A 25,722-nucleotide genomic window follows, 5' to 3' on the forward strand; every position below is an offset into this window, starting at 1 on the left:
ATAAAAGGGGAAATTGACAGTAACACAATAACAGTAGAGGACTTTAACACCCCACTTTCACCAATGGACAGATCAACCAAAATGGTCATAAATAAGGAAACACAAGCTTTAAATGACACATTAAACAAGATGGACTTAATTGATATTTATAGGACATTCCATCCAAAAACAACAGAATACACTTTGTTCTCGAGTGCTCATGGAACATTCTCCAGGATAGACCATATCTTGAGTCAGAAATCAAGCCTTGGTAAATGTAAGAAAATTGAAATCGTATTATCTTTTCCAACCACAATGCTATGAGACTAGATTTCAATTACAGGAAAAAAACTGTAAAAAATACAAACCCATGGAGGCTAAAAAATATGCTACTAAATAACCAAGAGATCACTGAAGAAATCAAAAAATACCTAGACACAAATGACAATGGAAACAGGATGGCCCAAAATCTATGGGATGCAGCAAAAGCAGTTCTAAGAGGGAAGTTTATAGCAATAGAATCCTACCTCAAGAAACAAGAAACATCTCAAATAAACAACTTAACCTTACACTTAAAGCAATTAGAGGAAGAAGAATTAAAAAAAACCCCAAAGTTACCAGAAGAAAAGAAATCATAAAGATCGGATCAGAAATAAATGAAAAAGAATGAAGGAAATGATAGCAAAGATCAATAAAACTAAAAGCTGGTTCTTTGAGAAGATAAACAAAATTGATAAACCACTAGCCAGACTCATCAAGAAGAAAAGGGAGAAGACTCAAATTAGCAGAACTAGAAATGAAAAAGAAGTAACAACTGACACTGCAGAAATAAAAAGGATCATGAGAAATTACTACAAACAACTATATGCCAAAAAAATGGACAACCTGTAAGAAATGGACAAATTCTTAGAAATGCACAACCTTCCGAGACTGAACCAGGAAGAAATAGAAAATATACACAGACCAATCACAAGCACTGAAATTGAAACTGTGATTTAAAATCTTCCAACAAACAAAAGCCCAGGACCTTCACAGGCAAATTCTATCTTCACAGGCTTCACAGGCGAATTCTACCAAACATTTAGAGAAGAGCTAACACCTATCCTTCTCAAACTCTTCCGAAATATAGCAGAGGGGGGGAATACTCCCAAACTCATTCTACGAGGCCACCATCACCCTGATACTAAAACCAAACAAAGATGTCACAAAAAAGAAAACTAGAGGCCAATATCACTGATAAACATAGATTCAAAAATCCTCAACAAATTACTAGCAAACAAAATCCAGCAGCTCATTAAAAGGGTCATACACCATGATCAAGTGGGGTTTATTCCAGGAATGCAAGGATTCTTCAATATGCACAAATCAATCAATGTGATACACCATATTAACAAATAGAAGGAGAAAAACCATATGATCATCTCAATAGATGCAGAAAAAGCTTTTGACAAAAGTCAACACCCATTATGATAAAAACTCTCCAGAAAGTAGGCAAAGAGGAAACTTACCTCAACATAATAAAGGCCATATATGACAAACCCAAAGCCAACATCGTTCTCAGTGGTGACAAACTGAAACCATTTCCACTAAGATCAGGAATAAGGCAAGGTTGCCCACTCTCACCACTATTATTCAACAAAGTTTCAGAAGTTTTAGCCACAGCAGTCAGAGAAGAAAAAGAAATAAAAGGAATCCAGTTGGAAAACAAGAAGTAAAACTGTCACTGTTTGCAGATGACATGATACTATACATAGAGAATCCTAAAGATGACACCAGAAAACTACTAGAGTTAATCAATGAATTTGGTAAAGTTGCAGGATACAAAATTAATGCAGAAAAATCTCTTGCATTCCTATACACTAACGATGAAAAATCTGAAAGAGAAATTAAGGAAACGTTCCCATTTACCAATGCAACAAAAAGAATAAAATACCTAGGAATACATCTACCTAAGGAGACTAAAGACCTGTATGCAGAAAACTGTAAGACATTGATGAAAGAAATTAAAGATGATACAAACAGTTGGAGAGATATACCATGTTCTTGGATTGGAAGAATCAACATTTTGAAAATGACTATCCTACCCAAAGCAACCTACAAATTCAGTGCCATCCCTATGAAGCTACCAGTGGCATTTTTCACAGAACTAGAACAAAAAGTTTCACAATTTGTATGGAAACACATAAGACCCCACATAGCCAAAGCAATCTTGAGAAAGTAAAACAGAGCTACAGGAATCAGGCTCCCTGACTTCAGACTATACTACAAAGCTGCAGTAATCAAGACAGTATGGTATTGGCAGAAAAACAGAAATATAGATCAGTGGAACAGGATAGAAACTGAGAGATAAACCCACGCACATATGGTCACCTTATCTTTGATAAAGGAGGCAAGAATATACAATGGAGAAAAGACTGCCTCTGTAATAAGTGGTGCTGGGAAAACTGGACAGCTACGTGTAAAAGAATGAAATTAGAACACTCCCTAACACCATACACAAAAATGAACTCAAAACGGATTAAAACCTAAATATAAGGAGAGAGAGTATAAAACTCTTAGAGGAAAACATAGGCAGAACACTCTATGATATAAATCACAGCGAGATCCTTTTTGACCCACCTTATAGAGAAATGGAAATAAAAACAAAAATAAACAAATGGGACCTAATGAAACAATTTTTTGCACAGCAAAGGAAACCATAAACAAGACGAAAAGACAGCCCTCAGAATGGGAGAAAATATTTGCAAACAAAGCAACTGACAAAGGATTAATCTCCAGCATATACAAGCAGCCCATGCAGCTCAATATTAAAGAAACAAACAACCCAATCCAAAAATGGGCAGAAGACCTAAATAGACATTTTTCCAAAGAAGATATACAGATTGCCAACAAACACATGAAAGGATGCTCAACATCACTAATCATTAGAGAAATGCAAATCAAAACTGCAATGAGGTGTCACCTCACACCAGTCAGCCATCATCAAAAAATCTACAAACAATAAATGCTGGAGAGGTTGTGGAGAAAAGGGAACCCTCTTGCACTTCTGGTGGGCATGTAAATTGATACAGCCATTATGGAGGTTCCTTAAAAAACTAAAAATAGAACTATCATATGACCCAGAAATCTCACTACTGGGCTTATTCCCTGAGAAACCATAATTCAAAAAGGGTCATGAACCACAAAGTTAATTGCAGCACTATTTACAATAGCCAGGACATGGAAGCAACGTAAGTGTCCATCAACAGATGAATAGATAAAGAAGATGTGGCACATATATACAATGGAATAGTACCCAGCCATAAAAGGAAATGAAGTTGAGTTATTTGTAGTGACGTGGATGGACCTAGAGTCTGTCATACAGAGTGAAGTAAGTCAGAAAGAGAAAAACAAATATGCTAGCACATATATATGGAATCTTAAAAAAAAAAAATCGTTCTGAAGACCCTAGGGGCAGGACAGGAATAAAGACGCAGAGGTAGTGAATGGACTTGAGGACATGGGGAGTAGGAAGTGTAAGCTGGGACGAAGTGAGAGAGTGGCATGGACATATATACACTACCCACTGTAAAATATAAAGCTAGTGGAAAGCAGCCGCATAGCACAGGGAGATCAGCTTGGTGCTCTGTGACCAGTTAGAGGGGTGGAATAGGGAGGGTTGGAGGGAGACGCAGGAGGGAGGAGATATGGGAATATATGTATACAGTATAGCGATTCACTTTGTTATAGAGTAGCAACTAACACAACAACGTAAAGCAATTGTACTCCAATAAAGATGTTTAAAAAAAAACAGAACATGTGCACTTCTGTGAATAAAAACAAAGATTAGTTGTAACAGAGAAGAGCAAACGTGTCTCATACAGGATCTGTTCCTTTAGTTCTAACCCTGTGCCCCTTGCCTGTGCTGAGTCATGCTGGCTCTGCACTTTTTGTAATAGAATGTTGCCTGTAGCCTGAAATATACAGGGTAGCCCATTCTCAAGGCTCTGCCTCACAGGCTTGACCCTTAAAGGTGTTAACACTTTTCCATTCACATAGAGATAAAAAGTTGCAGAACAGAAAACAGCAAGTGTTTTATTGGAGGTTTATAGGAACACTGTGATCAGACCTGCCTGGATAGCTGCAAAAGGATTCCAGCACCAAGAAGTTTGTAACAACCAGCCACAACCCCTCCCCTTTTAGAATAAAAGAAGCCTGAATTTTATCTCGGGTAAGATGGTTCTTTGGGACACTAGTCCACTATCTTCTTGGTCTGCTAGCTTTCTGAATAAAGTCCCTATTCCTTGCCCCAGCACCCAGCCTCTCGATTTGTTGTGCTGTTGTGTGGGGAACAGTACCAGCTTGGACTCGGTAACATACTTAGAAATTTCCGATATAAACACACATGCGTTTATGTTACATACACAACCTAAACTTGAAATATGAACAAATTTCACTCTCTCACATACACACACACAAAATTTGGGTTTGTTCAGATTAAATTAGAAAGGACTAGAATATATTCTTCAAATAAAGTGATTCCTTCCAACCAAAATGTTTTCCCTGGTTTTTACATACCTGAAATGATCTTCATGTTGAGATAAATCAGAGCACTTAACTAAAGAATGAGTTGAACATTATTGGCCATAATGTCTTATGTAGAATTTTAGACTTTGGGTAGTATTTATGTGGATGCTCATAACTATGAAAAATAGCCAGAGAAGTTTATTTTTCTTTGCATTACATCAAGCCTTTCTTCTTTATTACTATATAGGCTGAACAGAGCTGTGAATGACCTGTGATTGATGGAGAGAGCTTCAGGTGAAGGCTAAGGTGCCAGACAGTGGCAGACCTTGTAGTTACAGCCTTTTTGAGTACTATAGAACCTCTCACCACCAACACCTCCCCATGAACTTCTGCCATTCCTGTACCAATTCTTATCCCTGAGCCTTTCATCTTTCTTTTTTCTCCCAATCTTTTACTCCCAGTTGCTAAACATGGAAAGTCGTGAAATTTCCTTTTCTGTCATCTCCTCACTCATCTATCCAAGTTCACTTAGGTGCGTGGACTGCCCAGAAAAACTTTTATTTATCATTTGTTAACACCTTTAATATCTCACAGGAGGTGATTCTAAATCCTTTCTGTAGCCTTCGGATGCCCAGAGTCATCTCTCTATGCCTGACTCTCAAGAGGTGACCTTTTTGTTTGTTTGTTTTCTTCTTTACCTTGGTGAGAAATTCCACTGCATCTAGCATCAATTCCTAATCTCATTTCCACTTCACCTAACAACAGAGGCTTCCCACTATCTCAGTATCCTCCATCCCCATGGATGTTGCCCTAATCTCTCTTCCCTCCTGTCTTGGAGGACAAGACATCTTTGTGTGTATTATTGACACTGTAGTCTTTTGCATCTCTCAAGAACTTCTTTCTAGTTCTTTTAAAAACAATTTTAGTTTCTAGCTTTCCGTTGGCTTTTCTTTCCCTTTTGCTTTTTAGTGTGTTCAAGTCTCGTCACATAAAAATAACTAAAAACTAACAAATTAAAAACACAGTAGTATATACTGGTAAGAATTTAAATTAGAATCTCCCCCTTTCGTCTTGGAAACTACAGAAAGAAATGATGAAAGAAAAAGTGCCAGCAAAAAGGCTCACATACTCTAAAGTGAAACGAATATGGAAAGCCGATGGGGCAGGGTTGTAAGGCAGCTGGCATGGTATTTGGCGTCAAGAGTAGCAGTGAGCTGTGAAGGAAATGGTAAGGAATCTGAGTGTGGGATCCCCCAGAAAGCACTGGTAACAATCTACTTCCTGAAGAGAAAGGGCAGCATACGCTAAGGTACAACAGCTGAGAACAGAGCTGGGGATTATCCAGAAGCTTCAGAGATGGCAAGAAAAGTGACAGGGGAGGCTGGGACAAGCCATGGCTGATGTGAGAAAGTATTTTATGAAATATCCCTGAAATAAATCCCATGGAAAGAGCCACCTGTGAGCCCAGAGCTGGTAGCAGAAACCCTCCTGGACCAAATTAATTTTGGAAAAGGGTGGAGGCTTCTTGAGAAGTCACATAGAGAAACACAAGGAAATGTAATACTGGAGTCAACAGTCTGCATATCTAGCAGCACAAGATAAACCCTTGATTTGTAAGGATTTTTCCTTGCCCCACACATCCTCCATCCCACCCGCCATGGAAAACTGCAAACAGCAGGTCCGGAAACATCTAATCCATTTATCCTTGAGTCGTAAAGGAACAGCGGCACAGAATCCATACAAAAATACTATTACAAAGGTGTAAAAAAGCAGTTAAGCTTTCCGACAAGAGAACAGTCACCAGAAAAATATTGCCAAGTTGCAGCTGAAGATCTAGCCAAAGATCCCACCATTAAAATGAGTTATGAAGCACTCACTGCAAGAAGGAAGACCACAAGGCAGAAAAATAAGGACACAGGGGGAAATGGCCACATGACAGGGAGAGGTGAGCATGAGCTGATGGAACCCAGAGAAAAAAGAGAAGAATGACAAGAGGATCACGGAAATGAAGATTACTGGAAAGAGTGCAAGGAGAGTCGTGACTGTGGCTGTCAGTAGCCACTGAAGGGACAGAGTAAAAATGAGAAAATAAAAGAAAGAAAATGGATGGAGATAGAAGGGATACAGAGAAGAGAGGCAGAGGGCAGGCAACATAGTTATATTTGGAATTCTTTTTCTCAAATTGAGGTATAGTTGATTTACAATATTGTGTTAGTTTCAGGTGTACAGCATAGTGATTCAGTTATACATATATATTGGAATTCTTAAAAACGAAAAAAACGCAATGGCATGAAACAAATGTTTTAATATGTAATTCAAAAAAAACTTTTCTGAAAGTAGAGAAACTTTGAACCTACCTTTTGGTCCCAGAAAAAAACTGGACCAGAATAGTCAATTCTGTGATGCATACTAGTAAAGTTTTTGAATGTTAACGATAATGAAAGAATTTTCCAGATACAGGACACCAAAAAAAAAAAATTTAATTCTAAGGAAAAAAAGTCCTTTATATAATTAAATTAACATCAGACTTCTCTCTCTACCATGATACCCAGTGCCAGAACACAATGAAGTAGCCCCTGGAAAATATTAAAGGCAAACAGGGTATGAGTCAAAGATTTTCTATCTAGGCAAGCTATCCTTTAAGCATATAAAAGATTAAAAGCCACATACAATAACTACAAACTAACAGTTTAAAATGGAAAAATTCAGAGAATACTTTTTCCATAAGTTCTACTTGAAGAGAAAAATTATAGGAATTTTACTCAGTCTAGAAATGACTGGGGAAGGATTAGCAGCAGACTGGTGGTGAACAAAGACTCTGTTTTGCTACAATTAAAATTAAAACCAATGTGAGAATAATGGTAACAGAATAATTGGAAATACAAGATGGCTTGATAACATAGAAAACAGCTAACAAAAAGAAGAAAGTGAGGGGCTTCCCTGGTGGCGCAGTGGTTGAGAGTCCGCCTGCCGATGCACGGGACACGGCTTCGTGCCCCGGTCCAGGAAGATCCCACATGCCGCGGAGCGGCTGGGCCCGTGAGCCATGGCCGCTGAGCCTGCGCGTCCGGAGCCTGTGCTCTGCAACGGGAGAGGCCACAACAGTGAGAGGCCCGCGTACCGCAGAAAAAAAAAAAAAAAAAAAAGAAAGTGAGAGGTTCAAGTAAAAACTTGCAGATGCCTCATCGTTAGTAGCTGGGAGGCAAAAGATAGCCTTTAGAGCTGGCAAATCAAATAGTGGAAATATAAGCATACTTAAGGGTGCGTTGGTGAACATAAAGGGAAAATACTGTTGAGTCATTGGCGGGACAGGGAACAGAAAGGAGGGAGAGGAAGATGGATGAAGAACATAGGACGATATACATTTTCTAATGCACATACAAAGAAACTAAAATAATAGATACCAGGTATGATCATAGTGGTGATCATCTGAAAATGTGAACTTTTTAAATATTGAAGGATGTACAATTTTTAAAAATAAAAGTCAACATAGTAGAGTCGGCTCTCAGGAGAAACCGGTGAACCAGAGCCTAATCTTCTGGGGTAGTTATCAGAGCCTAATTGACCTGGGGGAAAGGAAATACCCAACTCCAGCCAACTCTCCCATCCTCCTCCACCCATGGGGAGAGAAAAAAACTGAGCAACACTTGTGAATTTCACAGTCTGGAGGGATAGATAGGGTCAGGAAAAGCCTGAAATCTCATCAAGGACCACAGAATACTTCTCCTTCCACCATACCTCACACCATGTGACTGAGAGCCTACTTACAGCAGTGAACACATATATTCATAGTTGCTTATATTTGCATAAAGAAAAATCAGTAAATATATTCAAGAAAATGATACATGTGGTTACCTGTTGGAGGCCAACAGGCAAAAACCAGAATAAATGAGGCTTTGCCTTAAAGGGAGACAGGACCCTTTTATATTGGTTTCATTTTTTTTTAAACCAAAATGAATGTCTTACCTGCAAAAAATGCATTTTTATTATTTAAAATAAAAGTTTAAAACATGTTAAATAGTTAGATATAAAATAAATTGCATTCTAAACGGGAAAATTTCATCAGAAAACTGTCCTTTTGGGACTTCCCTGGTGGTCCAGTGATTAGGACTGCACGCTTCCACTGCAGGGGGCGCGGGTTCCGTCCCTGGTGGGGGAACTAGGATCCCGCAAGCTGAGTGGTGCAGCCAAGTGGCCCAAAAAAACAAAAAAGGAAACTGTCCTTTGATCCTGTTGTGCCTTCATACTACCATCCTACTTCTTTTTCATATACACATGGACTCGTTAACAGAGTAATATTATTTCAATAAAAGTGAGTAAATTATATCAGCTTTTTTCTACTTCCTCACCATCTTCTGCTTACCACATTAATACTTGCAGTTGACTTCCCAGTGTCACCCATGATCTTATGTGGATGAAGCTATAAAAATTACTATCATTAATATACCTACTTTTACTTAACAGCTGTGTAAATGCTACAGCTACAGCAAATGCTGGTGAATTGAGAATGTTAGGGAAGCTTGCTATTTAGAGGAAACCAGAAATGAATCTTTTTCTTAGTACGTGATATTTAACTCCTCATTTATTTTTCTCATGTTGCAATTTTTGGTAGTTTCAGTGTTGTTAAAATAATGTTAGATGGAATGATTTTGATTTTTGAAATGAAATTTCAGGAAGACTATGACTTTTTGATTACATTATTTTAAAAAGATCTGTGACTGTAAGTAGGTGTGTATTTACACAAGGCTTCACAAAGTGTTCATACTCTAGTTCAAGGGCGGCAGTTCATGCATTACAATTCAGCCACCTCAATTACATACCACATAGTGTCCATTCATGGAAGCTCCTTCATCTTCCATCCCAGGGTCTCTTCTTAGACCTCCCCACCCATACACCCACCTGTTTTGAAAATGTTATTAAATCCACAAGCTCATTGGTATGTACTTGCTTCCTCTGGTTAATGTCAACTCCATTTTCCAGACTTAGTGTGCTGTAAAAGAATCTGAAATTGTATTTTGTCTAAGGTAATAGAGGAACACTCGTTTTCATGACACAATTGAAAGAAAATGGGTTTTAAAAGTAAAAAAAGAACATATAACCTGAAAAATGGCCTTTGTTTTCCTTTCCGTGCCAGAGCTTACTTCATTGTGTTAATTCCAGAGGGCCAGCAAAAGAAACTGACTTAAATTGAACAGTAATCCATAGTGAAATTGACTAATCCAGTTTCACTTATTACCAACTCTGTTAAATGCAAAAAGTAGTACATTGAATTGAAAATAACAAAAGAGTACATGGTGTTTCTAAATTGAAATTGCTAATACATCGGAAAGCCTAGGTCTTTTTGCTAGGGTGTGCATGTAGCAATAAGGGATGTGTGTGCAAATGGGAATTTTGCAGACTGTTCTTATAAAAACCTGTAGGAAACTCTATCAAAATTCAAAAGGGTAATCTTTATCTCAGGCAAATCAAAGAAGCATTTTTATCTGGCAAAACCAGGCACAAACAAAGACAAGCAAGTAAATAGCAATTAGGAATTTCATTAGAAAAAGCCATAAAACAATACAAATTGTTCACTATACTATGTAATGAACTTCAGCTTTGTGTTTACCAGACACCTCACATCCATACATTTCCTGCCCTTCACTGCACATCAGCTTCTTAGGTACAGACTCAATGCCAATTAAAGAATCATTCTCAAAGGTACAGAAGAGTATGTACAGTTTATCATTTATCTAAGGAGGAAGGGAATACAAATACTTGTGTGTGTGTGTGAATGTATATATCTGTGTAGGTATACACTATATACATATGTATATAATATATATGTATATACACACACATATATATCTTTGCTTACATTGTTAAGGGTGCCTGCGGTAGGTAGGTGAGAATAAGGTAAAGGGAACACCAATTCAAGCTAAACTTCTTTGACTATCCCTTGTTTTAGAAATTAGACTTTGAAATCATGTACATGTATTACATAATTTAAAAAACAACCTTAGAAATAAACACTAAAGTGAAATAAAAAATAACTGTGTGATTCAAAGTTTGGCATAGCCAGTCAGAGAATAAATATTTCAAGGGACTTTATAATTTAGCCACACATCCATAGTGGAATAGATCCCAAAGAAAACAAATTGCAAAATAAAAAATGTGGTTGTTTTCAGTAACCATATCATTGGTGGTAATGTTATATTATTCTTATGAGGCCTTTGTGTGTATAATGTGAGATAAAGCAAATGAGTAGTTAAGGCATTACTGAGAACTAAGGCATAACTGAGAACTAAGATTTGAAGCATGGGATAAATGAGATACTGATGTAAGTTCAATGATATTAAGTAAAATCTCTATAGTCTTGATTTTTTTTTTTTTTTTTTTTTTTGCGGTACGCGGGCCTCTCACTGTTGTGGCCTCTCCCGTTGCGGAGCACAGGCTCCGGACGCGCAGGCTCAGCGGCCATGGCTCACAGGCCCAGCCGCTCCGCGGCATGTGGGATCTTCCCGGACCGGGGCACGAACCCGTGTCCCCTGCATCGGCAGGCGGACTCTCAACCACTGCGCCACCAAGGGAGCCCTATAGTCTTGATTTTTAATTGGAAAATCAGTATAAATTCAAAACGCATCTTATTATTTATTTATTTTTACTTTATTTTTATTTTATTTTTTAACTTATTTTTGGCCGTGCCACGAGGCATGCGGGACCTTAGTTCCCTGACCAGGGATTGAACCCGTGCCCCCCCTGCAGTGGAAGAGCAGAGTCTTAACCACTGGATCACCAGGAAAGTCCCACATCTTACACTTTTTAATGTGTATTTTCTAGTTCTGCCCACTGGAAAGGCCTAAAAACAATGAATGACCAAATAGTGGATTAAAACCCCTACTGCCTAACTGTGGCCTTGACATACCAAAACCAATTGAAAAAAACCCCGGACTTCTCACAGGCAGGAAAATATGTCTTAGATACTTTTCAAAATAAACAAGGAGAGGGTACCTGGAAAAGTGGGGATAAAAGGAAACAAAATGAACATTTCTACACCAGAAAGCAAGGAAGCTATCAAATAGGACCATACTGGGTCAAAAAAGCTTAGGAGCCAACTTAAACAGGTACTCATGGGTCCAAGATAAGCCAATTTGAGCATCAGTAAAGATAATAATTGCAGTGGCTTGAAAAATATTAAACTATTTAAATCCATGAGTTTATAATGATGCAAAAAAAGTCATCACCTTTGGAAAATATTAAGACTAACTCATTACTTTGAAAACTCAGAGATAAAAGAAAATAACCAAGCATTTAACCCTTAAGAGCTATACCTTAGGGCAACCAAATAGTTGATGAAGACAAGTTTCTCTTTATAGAAGTATTCACAGTAATGATTGAAGAAAGAATGATAGAATTAGACTATTACCCTTCTATAACCTCTAATGAATTAATGCATCTAATTAATGATTTTCAGTAGCTACTACTATCATAACGGGAAGGAAAACTGGAAACTATACACCTTCTGTTGGAGGAATACACCACCACCTGTGTATAAATTGGCCTGGAAAAAAATCAAACTTGAATATGATAATTACCAATGTACATGAAATGCAGGGAACGACAGAGCATGTGAGTGTTATGGAGATGAACTCCACAGCACAGTCTGCAAGAAATTCTACTGGAAAAATGACAATTCTATAACAATAACAAAAAAAATGTAAAAACAAAGAGAAATGGAGGATGAATCTGTAATTAGAAGACACTTAAGAACAAGTTATTGCAATAACACAACATTGTAAATCAACTATACTCCAATAGAATTTAAAAAGCAATCTTTACACAGAACAAATTTATGGATACCAAGGGGGGAAGGAGGCTGGGATGAACTGGGAGATTGGGATTGACATATATATATATATAGTACTATGTATAAAATAGGTAACTAATGAGAATCTACCGTATAGCACAGGGAACTCTACTCGATGCTCTGTGGTGACCTAAATGGTAAGGAAATCTAAAAAAGAGGGGATATATGTATACTTACAGCTGATTCACTTTGCTGCACAGCAGAAACTAACACAACATTGTAAAGCAACTATACTCCAATAAAAATTTTAAAAATAAATAAAATAAAAAACAGAAAAAATAATCTCTACACAATCCAAGGAATGTATTTTGTATTAAAAACATGGTATTGGGACTTCCCTGGTGGACCAGTGGTTAAGAGTCCACCTTCCAATGCAGAGGATGTGGGTTCGATCCCTGGTCGGGGAACTAAGATCCCACATGCCGCAGGGCAATTAAGCCCACATGCTCTAGAGCCCGCACACTACAACTACTGAGCATGCACGCCACCGCTAGCAAGAAGCCCACAAGCCGCAACGAAGATCCTGAGTGCCGCAAGTTAAGACCCGATGCAGTCAAATAAATAAATAAATATTTTTTAAGATAAAAATGTGGTATCAATTGAAATATGACTGGAGATATTTAGGGAGAAAATAAATTTAGTCTATTAAGAATTCTCATAGGATATCAAAATTATCAAATCCATAAAAACATTTATGTGAAATTACATGTGCATATATCATAAACTCCAGAACATTTATAAATAAAATTTTTGAAGTTTGAAACACTTCAAAAAAAAAAAAAGGAAAGATGTTAACCAATCACAATGCATGGCTCTTGCTTGGATCCCAATCCAATAGGCAAAGAGTGAAAATAATATAGAATTCGTGAAATCTGTGTGAGGTATGGGCTGCTGACTCTGCCCCAGGAACTTTCCCTCAGTCTATCCAGGCGGTCAGAGGCAGTAGTTCTTACCTGGGTCTTCCTGAGTAAAAGACCAGACGTCCCAGGAGGTAACTGTGAGATGTGACAGAGGATAAATGCCTTGTTTCCTTGACCTGCTTTGGAACTGTTCTGACATTTGCCCCACACGTCTCCGAGGGTCTTCAGAGGAGTTGAATCCTTCCTTCACACAATAGTGCCTCTCCATTGACACACTCTTCCTCGACTTCTGTCCCCTCCACTTGCCCACTTCCTCCCACTGCTGTCACCCTCCAAAGTGACATCCAAGTCTTTGTCTCAGGGTCTGTTATTTTGGGGACTGCAGGCTAACACCCTGGGAATTTTATCATAATAACTTATTTTTTATTTGTCTGGAGGGTGATTATAGGGTTGATGCTATGCTTTTTAAAGGGGTCCTTTGAGAGATGCTCTTTAAGACGTTTACAGATAAAAGTATATGATGCCTGGGGTTTGTTTCAAAATAATTTATGAGAGGGTTGCTGGGCAAGTGGGTGGAGCTATAGACATGCAAGATCGCCTCTGATTTGATAATTGGTGGAGTTATGTGATGGGTATGTGATGGGTTTATTACACTGTTATCACTACGTTTTATAGGCGTTTAATATTTTACATAATAAAAAGCTTTATGAAATTACATCCACACTAAATGTATCTCTGGAGGGATTCAAAGAAAGTAGTAAAATTGTTTCCTCTGGTAAGGAGCAATAAGGGGGTAGGAAAATATGGTGGGAGGAAGGTTTTTCAATGTATAATTTTTTTAATCCTTTAAAGCTGGACTAAGAGAAAGTATTACATTTTCAAAAAATAGAAAAAAATGTTATATATAATAATAAAGCTGCAGCATTTAGAAGAGAAAGTAAAAAGCAGTTTGATTGATCACAGCAGTTTTCTGCAAAAAATCTTTCAAATGTAACCCATTGACCTAAACATAAGGACCAAAATCTTTTAACACATCCTAAAAGTCCCTACAGGATCTCATCCGTGTCCATCTCTCAAGTTTTAGCTCTTATAACTTGATCAACATGCCCCAAACATTTCTGTTTTTCATTTTTGTCAATCTCTTTCCCACCTCAAAACCTTAGCACAAGCAATTTCCTCTTCCTTAGGGAAGCAATTTCCAATCCCAGACTAAGTCCTCATTTCATATACATAAACAGTACCCTATGTCACAATTGTGATTTCATTATTTTTATGTTATATAATATGTACAGCCGCTATGATTTTAGTCCACAAATCCAGCTGTGTAAGAAACATACCTTTCTTTAATGTCTCTTTCTCCCCTGTTAGAACTTCATCTTAATGAGAACAGATGCTCTGTCATGGTCCCTTTGGAAATTCCAGCACGTGGTGTGCACTCACTCAATATTTGTGGGGCAGAGAATGATGAATCGATGGATGGATCGATGGGTGGGTGGATGAATTGAAGAAAAAATAAGTAAATGAATGGATGCAACCATGAGCAGAATCTTTTGAATTCCAGCCATCAGTTTTGTTGCCCAAAGCTTTGAATTAACGCGTGGCTGATCTTTGTATTTCACTGTTTCTGAACCCCAATGAAAGCTTTGGTTGTATGCTATGAATAAGGAGGAGAATACTCTAATTGTAGCAGATACCTCTACACTGAGGCCCCTCCACCCCCATGCATCATAGTAAAAATCACTCACTGTCTCTTTTAAACTTTAATACAGCAGGCATTGCGGAGGGAACTCTGTCTCCTCCGCCATAATATGGGAATGTTAAAACTTCTTTACAATATTATTATCAGGGTCAATAAGTAATAATATATGTCAAAGTGCTTTGTACATATCAAGGATTTTAAAACCTAAGTTAGTCTGTACTAGTTCATTGTCCAGACTACCTAGAGGAAGCCCCGATTTTATTTTCAAATAATCTTATCTCTCGCATCACTAATGTATCTGTTCAAATTCACTCTGAGTTAGCAGGGACATGTAAGCACACAAAACCGGAAGTGGAACTGCCTGCAAGACCAATCAACTGAAAAAAAGAAATTGATTGAAAAATGTATTTAAATAAGCAGACTCTTTTCAGGCTTTCCTACTTGTGGATTCAGTTAAAGGGCTAACTTAAAAATCTCTAGTTTTTCTCAGGCTTATAAAACTCAATTTCTCAGTTTAAAAATATGTATATTTATGTGGCCATGAGATACCCCTTCATTTCTATGTGGAAAAGAGGAACAGTGTGCTCAGAAATGAAGGAACATTTTGAAACATAGGTCACCTAGTGGACCGATAAAAAGAAACCATTGATTTGCTGCCAGCAGGAGGATCTGTCCTACCTTCAGATAGTTAGGAGTTTTATATGTTACAGACTGATCAGGTGAAAGCAGGAACACGGAAGCAAGCATGTGATGTGTGAAAGAGGTAAATATTTCATTATATTCATTCAAAAATTCATTCAAATGAATATTCAAATATTCATTTGAATATTCATTCAAATATTTCATTCATTCATTGGAAGTAGTTGATGGTATCAGGACCTGCTGTTTCAGATCAGCAAGGTCATGGGTGCTTTGCCCTAGTACTTGGACATTCTTCTCTCTGCTGGTGTTGAAAAGGGACAGCTCTTGCTCACACAGGAGTTTCAGCAAAAATGTTAACTCTTTACAGAAGCAAAACTATCACAAAAATCACAGAAGAAGCATGACTATTTTGAGCATTGCCTCTGATGCTGTTTGTACTGACGAAAATCAGTGAAAACAAGGTCTTTTAATTTGGGGGCAAAATCTTTGTGGCAAGTTCTTGATGCTACATGATGCTATATGCTCACGAAAGCTATTTTCTTTTAACAGGCCCTTAATCTGATTTTTTTTAAACCAGCTTAGCAGGTGCAAATTTATCCTCATATACTAAGCTGTATTTTAGGTTAATTAAAAAAAAATTTCTAAAGAGATTGAATGTGGTGATTCCCCTTTCAACTAGTTACAGTGACTCACAGAATCATTCTTTCTCCTTGTTGTATGGTGTTAACCCGTACATCTGACTCAGCTACAAAATCAGTTGATTCATCAAGCTGAATTATACTTTGAGATAATCTATAATCACTGTAAGAAGTTCTTGTTCATCTTAGGATGTTTATTTGGAGTACCTAACCCAGACTCTGTGCTTATGGTGTCACTAATATTTTGACTCTGGTTGCAATCTATTTTTGCTTACTTATTCAAGTAAGGATTTTGATCTTATGCTTAAAATGGCTTCTTAAAATTGAACAACCTTCAAGTCAGCAAATTCTCAATTCCTCAAGATCCTGCTAAGATTAAACCATGTTTTCTTGGATGTTAAGGTATCAAATTATGTCTGGTTTAACTCCTTGCCTTTTATTTGATTGTTCAGGAAGCATGAATAGTGTGAGATTGGTCTTTAAAAATTACCAGTTGCACAGGGTCCATTGTCATGGAATTCCATCCACCTCTATTATACCATGGAATAAGCACAGCGTCATTGTATTTGAGGTTCTTCAACAGGACACCACATATGGGAGAGATTTTTCTATGAGAACAACCTGAAACCAGCATTAACAAGGAGACGTGAACTAAATTCAGACAAGGCCCAGTTACTCCCACATCCCTAGAACACAGGCTGGAGAAAACCTCACCATAGCCAAAAGGCAGATCTTTTTAGCAGCAACACTACCATTCAACTCAGTTCAACTCCCCATCATACATGATCGTTTATCACACTGACAAGTTTTGCACCAGCAATTGTGATTGTTCACCAAAAAGTCATGCATACTCTTGAATTATTTTGTCAGAGCTTTGCTCTCAGGTCTTATTTGGATCATAATAATGGGATTGTGAAGGAGAATACACTCAAAATATCAGTTGCTACCAAGGCAGAAAGTCAGTGCTGAGTGAGGGTTTAGCTCATGGGACATGTCTTTACTCCTTATGCCTTTTTTAAAATTTTAAACATTTTTTTCTTTAAAATATTGATTTTTTTAATTTAAATTAAATTTTATTTAGAATATTTAAAAATTGCTTTACAGTGTTGTGTTAGTTTCAGGTGTACAGCACAGTGATTCAGTTATACATATACATGTATATATGTGTGTATATATATATATTTTTAACATCTTTATTGGAGTATAATTACTTTACAATGGTGTTAGTTTCTGCTGTATAACAAAGTAAATCAGCTATATGTATACATATATCCCCATATCCCCTCCCTCTTGCATCTCCCTCCCACCCTCCCTATCCCACCCCTCCAGGTGGTCACAAAGCACCGAGCTGATCTCCCTGTGCTATGTGGCTGCTTCCCACTAGCTATCTATTTTACATTTGGTAGTGTATATATGTCCATGCCACTCTCTCACTTTGTCCCATCTCACCCTTCCCCCTCCCCATGTCCTCAAGTCCATTCTCTATGTCTGCGTCTTTATTCCTGTCCTGCCCCTACGTTCTTCAGAACCATTTTTTTTTTTAAGATTCCATATATATGTGTTAGCATATGGTATTTGCTTTTTCTCTTTCTGACTTACTTCACTCTGTTTGACAGACTCTAGGTCCATCCACCTCACTACAAATAACTCAACTTCGTTTCTTTTTATGGCTGAGTACTATTCCATTGTATATGTGTGCCACATCTTCTTTATCTATTCGTCTGTTGGTAGACACTTAGGTTGCTTCCATGTCCTGGCTATTGTAAATAGTGCTGCAGTGAACATTGCGGTACATGACTTTTTTTGAATTATGTCAACAGTTATTTTAGATTAACCATTAAAATAAATCTTTCAAAAGAAAACAGTTCAACTGAGACTGATGACATTTGGGATGCCTTCAAAATATATATATATATATATATATATATATATATATATATATATATATACACATTATTTGGTAATGTCGTAAGACCAGAATACTTTGATGGCTCAAATAACAGCAAAGAAAGGAAATCCATGAATTAAATGATTTGCCATTGTGAATGCCATTGTGAATTAAAACATTTGCCATTATATATTTTCCAAAGTACCTGGTGTAGAGGATGAGTCTATTGACCAGCCCTGATTATATAGTGGAAAGACCCTAAAATGAAGAGTGGCAGTTTATGATGTAACGATAACGTGTCAGAGACGTCTCTCAAGGGGCTCCCTCATCTTCAGTTCTATGCCTTCAAAACAACCACTGCCTACAGCATGGGGTTTACTATTCAGAATTCTCCAACGTACACACCACACACCACAATCCCACAGTGACGGGAAGGATTATTTATTTAGATATTCCTGTACATTGTAATAATTGAGGATTCTTGTCTGTCAGTTTCCTATGGGCTTGGAATTACAAAACAGCCAAATCATTTCAGGTCAAACCATTGAGAATATGTTCTTGAACCCATCCAGGCGAGACAAGATTCGATTAGCAGTGACAAAAATAAACTGCAGGTCATTCTTGTAGCCATGCTTTGAATTGAATGCTAAGTTCTTTCTGTCCAATGTAGCAAAATTATTATTTTTGTCACATGCTAGTTAGTAAGCAGTTAATGGAACTACTTACACATAACATGGTTTTTACAAAGCCAAGGCAGATTTTAGTTTCTGTGTCCTCAATTCACTTGTTCTAAAATTATGTCAATATTCAGAAATTTCCCAACAAGGACTTACTGTATAACATAGGGAACTCTGCTCAATATTCTGTAATAACCTAAGTGGGAAAAGAACTGGAAAAAGAATAGATACATGTATATGTATAACTGAATCACTTTCCTGTACACCTGAAGCTAACACAACATTGTTAATCAACTATGCTCCAAAATAAAATAAAATTTTAAAAAATATTCTCTAATTTTTTTTCTAATTTCTCTAATACCCTATATTTCTTTATGATCATGATCATGATCAAAGTTGTCATCATCACATTTATACAGACAACAGGGCCCACTCAGGAAGACACAGGCAAAGAAAAAAAATACTTGCAAAGAAGTACTTCCCTTTACAGCAGTGGAATCAAGGCGTTTTCTGTTTTTTTGGTTTTTTTTTTGCGGTACGCGGGCCTCTCACTGTTGTGGCCTCTCCCGTTGTGGAGCACAGGCTCCGGACGCGCAGGCTCAGCGGCCATGGCTCACGGGCCCAGCGGCTCCGCGGCATGGGGGATCCTCCCGGACCGGGGCACGAACCCGTGTCCCCTGCATCAGCAGGCGGACTCTCAACCACTGAGCCACCAGGGAAGCCCAAGGCATTATTTTTTTATCTCTAATAGAATGACCATAAGTCCAAGGACTGGTAATTTACCCAATGATACAGCCTCAAATATTTAAAAATTTGTTTGGCAATAGAATGATGTTGTTTACATAAAAAGAAATAAAATATAATTTTTCAAATGAGTTTTAATCAAAATGTTAACTACATATTAGACATAGTCTTTATTATTTTGTTTAATAATTGACCTCCAGAGTTCAAGATTCTTGCACTGGAATTTACCAGTGGACTGATGTCATGGGAGGTGTGCTGTGAATATTCATACTTTTTAAATACCTAGATAAATTGGCTCTATCAAAGCATGAAGCGCCTCTTTGCCCTGTCAGGAAAGATGTAGTTGGTTCTTAGGGCTTGTGAGGGGTACACTAGTTGTTGTACTAAAGACATAAAAATTATTTTAAAGTTTCACCTCCGTCTTTTAACCCATAGGAAAGAAATTCAGAGAAGGTGATTATTTATCCCCCCAAAATGGAATATGCCTACTATTCAAATTTATGAATTCATGGATTTTTGGGAACTGGAGCCTAATATATGTTTTATATTATTTTATGTAATATCCTATTACTAATCCTCCAGAACCTGGAGCATTGCACATATTATTAAAATACCAACTTGAATTACTTTCACTGGATAAGAAGCAAGAAACCATTGTATATTTTGAGGCCAGAAAGGAAGATTGTAATTGAGACTTTGATTTACCTGCCAGTTTGTAGGATACAGGAGGGCAGAGAGACATGGGCAAAATCATGCCGTAAAGACATGAGAGCTCAGCCTAGTTGTGTTGTCCAGGAAAATAAAAAACAAGAATGAAAAAAGACCCCGATAATTATTTGTGCATCTTTTATTGAAAATTAAAAAGGGAGTCTTTATTCAAGACATTAAACTATGGACAATTCGGAAATGTGTAAAATTAAAACACGTTCAGGATATAGGATATAGGACAGTGGTTAAGGATATGGACTCTGAAGTCAAGAAGATCACTTACTGTGTGGTTTAAGCTATTTACTGAGTTTTAAATTTTCATTACTAAACGTAAATTTCTGGAAATTCAACTTAATCCTTTTTTTTTATTTTTAATTTTATTTATCATTTATTTTTGGCTGCGTTGGGTCTTTGTTGCTGCACACGAGCTTTCTCTAGTTGCGGCGAGCGCGGGCTACTCTTCATTGCGGTGCGCGGGCTTCTCGTTGTGGTGACTTCTCTTGTTGCGGAGCATGGTCTCTAGGCACATGGGCTTCAGTAGTCGTTGTGGTTCACGGGCTCTAGAGCACAGGCTCAGTAGTTGTGGTGTATGGACTCAGTAGTTGTGGCACTCGGGCTCAGTAGTTGTGGTTCATGGGCTCTAGAGCACAGGTTCAGTAGTTGTGGCACGTGGACTTAGTTGCTCCGCGGCATGTGGGATCTTCCCGGACCAGGGCTCGAACCCGTGTCCCCTGCATTGGCAGGAGGATTCTTAACCACTGCACCACCAGGGAAGTCCCAACTTAGTCCTTTTAAATTTATAATTTACATAAGACAATATCCACTTATTTTAAATAAACAGTGCTTTTGAGGAAATGCATGACATGGTGTAATTATCATCACAGTTCAGTTGTAGGACAATTCTTATCACCTCAAAGTGTTACCACACACAGGTTTACAAGCAATTCTTGCTCCCACCCTTCCCTCCCCACCTCCAGCCCCAAGAAAACACTGAGAAAGCTACCTGCTACCTTTGAGTGAAATTGCTAGATTAGATGCTAAGTGTATGCTAAACTCTTGAGAAAACTGCCAAACGGTTTTCCAAAGTCACTGTATCCACCAGCAGTGTGTGAGGGTTCCAGTTGCGACATACTCTCACAAAAATTTGGTATCGGCCATCTTTTTTATTTTAGCCATTTTAGTCATTAGGTAGTGGTATCTCATTGTAACTTTAACTTGCATTTCCCTAATGACGAATAATGTTCAATACATTTCCATATGCTTATTGTTCATTCAGATATTTTCTTTGGTGAAAGACTGAACATGAAAATGGACCATGGCCTGACCACATATGACACCCTGACCCACAACTTCTGCAGCAACAAGTCCAGGAAAGGCAAAGAAAAACCTCTGCAGCAATTGGCTCAGAAAGGTCAGGAATTGGCCAATAATTGTCAGCTTTCCGTATTTTTGCCTCTGCTTTCAAATCAGGATCAGAGAAAGCCAGATATTCTCCCAAATCAATCACATTGGCTGCCCCATTTCAGTTAGCCCACCTCCAGCTTTTCTGTGCCAATACTCTCTCATTAAAGCATAGCTGAAACTTTTTCCTCTTTTTACTCTAAAAATTTCCCACTCCTTTGCCTGCATTTGAGTCTCTTCCAGACTCAAGGGATGGTGGCTGACACTCTTGCTATAGTAAGCTCTGAATAAATAGACTCTGTTCTATTTTGGGTTGTCTTCATTAACTTTTTTTAAAATTAATTTATTTTATTTTATTTTTATGTTTGTTTCTGTTTTTGTTTTTTTTGCAGTATGCGGGCCTCTCACTGCTGTGGCCTCTCCCGTTGCGGAGCCCAGGCTCCGGACGCGCAGGCTCAGCGGCCATGGCTCACGGGCCCAGCCGCTCCGCGGGATGTGGGATCTTCCTGGACTGGGGCACGAACCCGTGTCCCCTGCATCGGCAGGCGGACTCTCAACCACTGCGCCACCAGGGAAGTCCTATTTTATTTTATTTATTTTTGGCTGCACTGGGTCTCCGTTGCTGCGTGCAGGCTTTCTCTAGCTGAGGAGAGCAGGGGCTACTCTTCATTGCGGTGCACGGGCATCTCATTGCGGTGGCTTCTCTTGCTGCGGAGCAAGGCTCCAGGCGTGCGGGCTTCAGTAATTGTGGCATACGGGTTTAGTTGCTCCCCAGCATGTGGGATCTTCCTTGACCAGGGCTCGAACCCGTGTCCCCTGCATTGGCAGGCAGATTCTTAACCACTGCACCACCAGGAAAGTCCCTTAATTAACTTTTGAATTGGTGAAGTGACTAAATTTTTGTGCATTCTTGGGGACTTTTTGTCCTCTTATTATTAAGTTATAAGTGTTCTTTAATTATTCTGGATATGTCTATAATCAAATACATAATGTGCAAATAACTTACGCCCAGTCTGTAATTTATTTCATTTTCTAATGGTGTCTTTTGAAAAACATAAGTTTTAAATTTTGATGAAATCCAACTTTGGCAATTTTTATTTGTGGATGATGCTTTTGGTGTTATAGCATAGATTTCTTTACCTAACTCAAGGTCACAACGTTTTTTTCTATTTTCTTTTAGAAATTTTAGAGTTTCAACACTTACAGTTATTTCTATAATCCTTTTTTTTTTTTTTTGCGGTATGCAGGCCTCTCACTGTTGTGGCCTCTCTCGTTGCAGAGCACAGGTTCCGGACACACAGGCTCAGCGGCCGTGACTCACGGGCCCAGCCGCTCCGCGGCATGTGGGATCTTCCCGGACCGGGGCACAAACCCGTGTCCCCTGCATTGGCAGGCAGACTCGCAACCACTGCGCCACCAGGGAAGCCCTATAATCCATTTTGAGTCCAGTTTTATGTATGGTGTGAGGTGATAGACTAAGTTTTGTTTGTTTGTTACATGTGTATATCCTATCGTTAAAGCACCATTCGTTGAAATTATTATCTTTTCCTATGTGATTTTCTTGGTACCTTTGTCAAATATCAATTGATCAAAATTGATCAATTGATCAATTGGTATATACTTCTGGACTCTCTATTCTGTTCTGTATGTATGTCTACCTTTATGCCAGTATCATTGCCTTGAAAAGTAGCATTATATTAACTTTTGAAATCCAGAAGTTTAAGTTCTCTCAATTTGTTCTTCTTTAAAAAAATTGTTTCATTTTTATGGGTTCTTTTACTTCCCATATATATTTTAGGATTAGCTTGCTAATTTCTACAAATAAACCTACTGGAATTTTTGTCGGGGGTGTGTTCAATATGTAGATTAACTTGAGGAGGATTCCGATTTTAGGTTGTTCACTGATTGTACAGCTGACCCTTGAATAACACAGGGCTTAGGGCCACCAACCCCTGTGCAGTCAAAAATCGATGAATAAGCTTTGACTCCCACAAAACTTAACTCTATTAGTAGCCTACTGCTTGCTGGAAGCCTTATTGATAATATAAACAGTAGATTATAGCATACTTTGTATGTTATATATATAATATAGTGTATTTTTACAATAAAGTAGAAAAAAGAAAATGTTATTAAGAAAATCGTAAAGAAGAGAAAATACATTTACAGTATTGTACTGTGTTTATTGATACTGTAAGTTTACATCCTCTGTTTATAAGATGAATCATCTGTCTGTCAGTGCCTACATGAATATTGTCTTATATGATACAAAACACTGTAGAGGTTAAATGTAATACTAATACAAAGACATCACAAATGAAAAGATAATGTGAAAAATTCATCTTTATTTATAACAACTTATGCATTGATACTGAAGAATCAGCACTATGGGAGCCTAGAGTAATCGATAAAACTGCTTCACAGTAGCCTAACATATACACTAATGGATGAATCGTTATAAAATTTTTATGGCATACAGTATTACAGTCATAATTGTAATACAGTATTGGAAACATTGTTATATTTTTATTGAAATACTTACCTGTAATGATAGTTACATGTTAAAGAAAGAAAGGCACACTGTACAATAATGTAATTTTTTGAAAGCAAAGTTATTAAAGACACTAACACATTATTAATTTTATATTAAATATCACTCACCTTATGACTAAGTAAGGATAGACAGGATAGTAGGATCTACATAAATTTTATGCATTCATGACATACCTTTCTCTTAATTTTTTTGATATTTCTAAGCCATGTGGTTCATCTGCAAGTTTTTTAAAATTATTGCAAATCTCAGAAAATTTTTTCAATATATTTATTAAAAAAATCAGCATATAAGTGGACCTGCACAGTTCAAACCCATGTTGTTCAGGGTCAACTATATATAGAAACACAATTCCCTTTTTGTTTATTGGTCTTGTATCCTGCAAACTTTCTACACTCACTTGTTAGTTCTAGCAGATGTTTTTTGTAAAATCCTTAGATTTTTGCATTCAAGATCATGCTATCTGAATGATTCATCCTTCCCAATCAGTATGCTTTCTTTTTTTTCTTTTTATTTCACTAATTGTAACCTTAATTACAATGATGAATAGAAATGGAAGAAGTAAATATCCTTACATTGTTCTTTATCTTAAACGGAAAGAGTTCATTCCTTTACTGTTAAGTATGATGGTATCTGTAGGTTTTTTTCTAGCTGTTCTCTAACAGTTTAAGTACCCTTTCATTCCTAAAGTGTTGAGATGTTTGATCATGAATGAATGTTGGACTTTTTTTTGTTTCTTTTTTTTAATTGTAGTAAAATATACAAAACATAAAATTTACCCTTTAGCCATTTTTAAATGTACATTTCAGTGGCATTAAGTACATTCATATTGTTATTAAACCATCACCATATGCATCTCCAAAATTTATTTTCCCAAATTACTCCTTTAAATTATTGATTCAATCTCTTACTAAATATAAATCTATCCAGGTTTTCTATTTCTTCATGATTCAGTCTTGGTAGATTGTGTTTTTCTAGGAATTTGTTTCATTTATGCTCATCTCGCATAAGTTTTTGTATATTGTGTTTTCATTTTCCTTTGTTTCAAGATATTTTCTAATTTCACTTATGATTTCTTTGATCCATTGTTTGTTTGAGTTGTTTAATTTACACATATTTGCAATTTTTGAGCTTTTCCTCTGCTATTGATGTCTAGTTCTATTATAATTAGAAATTATACTTTGTATGATCTTAATCTTTTTAAATTATAAAATTGTTTTGTGGCCTAACATATGGTCTATCCTGAAGAGTGTTCTATATGCACAGAGAAAACTGTACCTTCTGCTGTTGTTGGTTGGAGTATTCTGTATATGTTTGTTAGGTCCATTTGGTTTATTGTGTTCATCTCCTCTATTTCCTTATTTATTTTCTGTCTGATTGTTCTATCTGTTGTTGTAAATGGGGTGTTGAAGTCTCCTACTATTATTGTAGAGATGCATATTTCCCCATTACATTCTATTGATGTTTGCTTTGCATATTTTGGAGCTCTGCTGTTTGGTACATATATGTTAGTAATTGTTATATCTTCTTACTTAACTGATAACTTTTATCAATATATAATGTCCTTCTTTGTCTCTTGTAACAGA

The 25,722-nt window shown here is 37.3% G+C and overlaps 1 long non-coding RNA gene across 1 annotated transcript in view; it reads left to right on the forward strand.

Annotated features, from left to right (window-relative positions):
* The window catches only part of LOC141277457 (uncharacterized), a 123,029-nt gene extending 98,080 nt beyond the window's left edge, over window positions 1-24,949 (forward strand). Inside the window, exons 2-3 of the long non-coding RNA XR_012328873.1 lie at window positions 21,464-21,598; window positions 21,981-24,949. This is a non-coding gene — a long non-coding RNA (uncharacterized lncRNA). The remainder of the gene's footprint in view (window positions 1-21,463; window positions 21,599-21,980) is intronic.
* Window positions 24,950-25,722: the final 773 nt, after the last annotated feature.

This window comes from Tursiops truncatus, chromosome 21 (genome assembly GCF_011762595.2).
Source record: "Tursiops truncatus isolate mTurTru1 chromosome 21, mTurTru1.mat.Y, whole genome shotgun sequence".
Taxonomy (NCBI): domain Eukaryota; kingdom Metazoa; phylum Chordata; class Mammalia; order Artiodactyla; family Delphinidae; genus Tursiops; species Tursiops truncatus.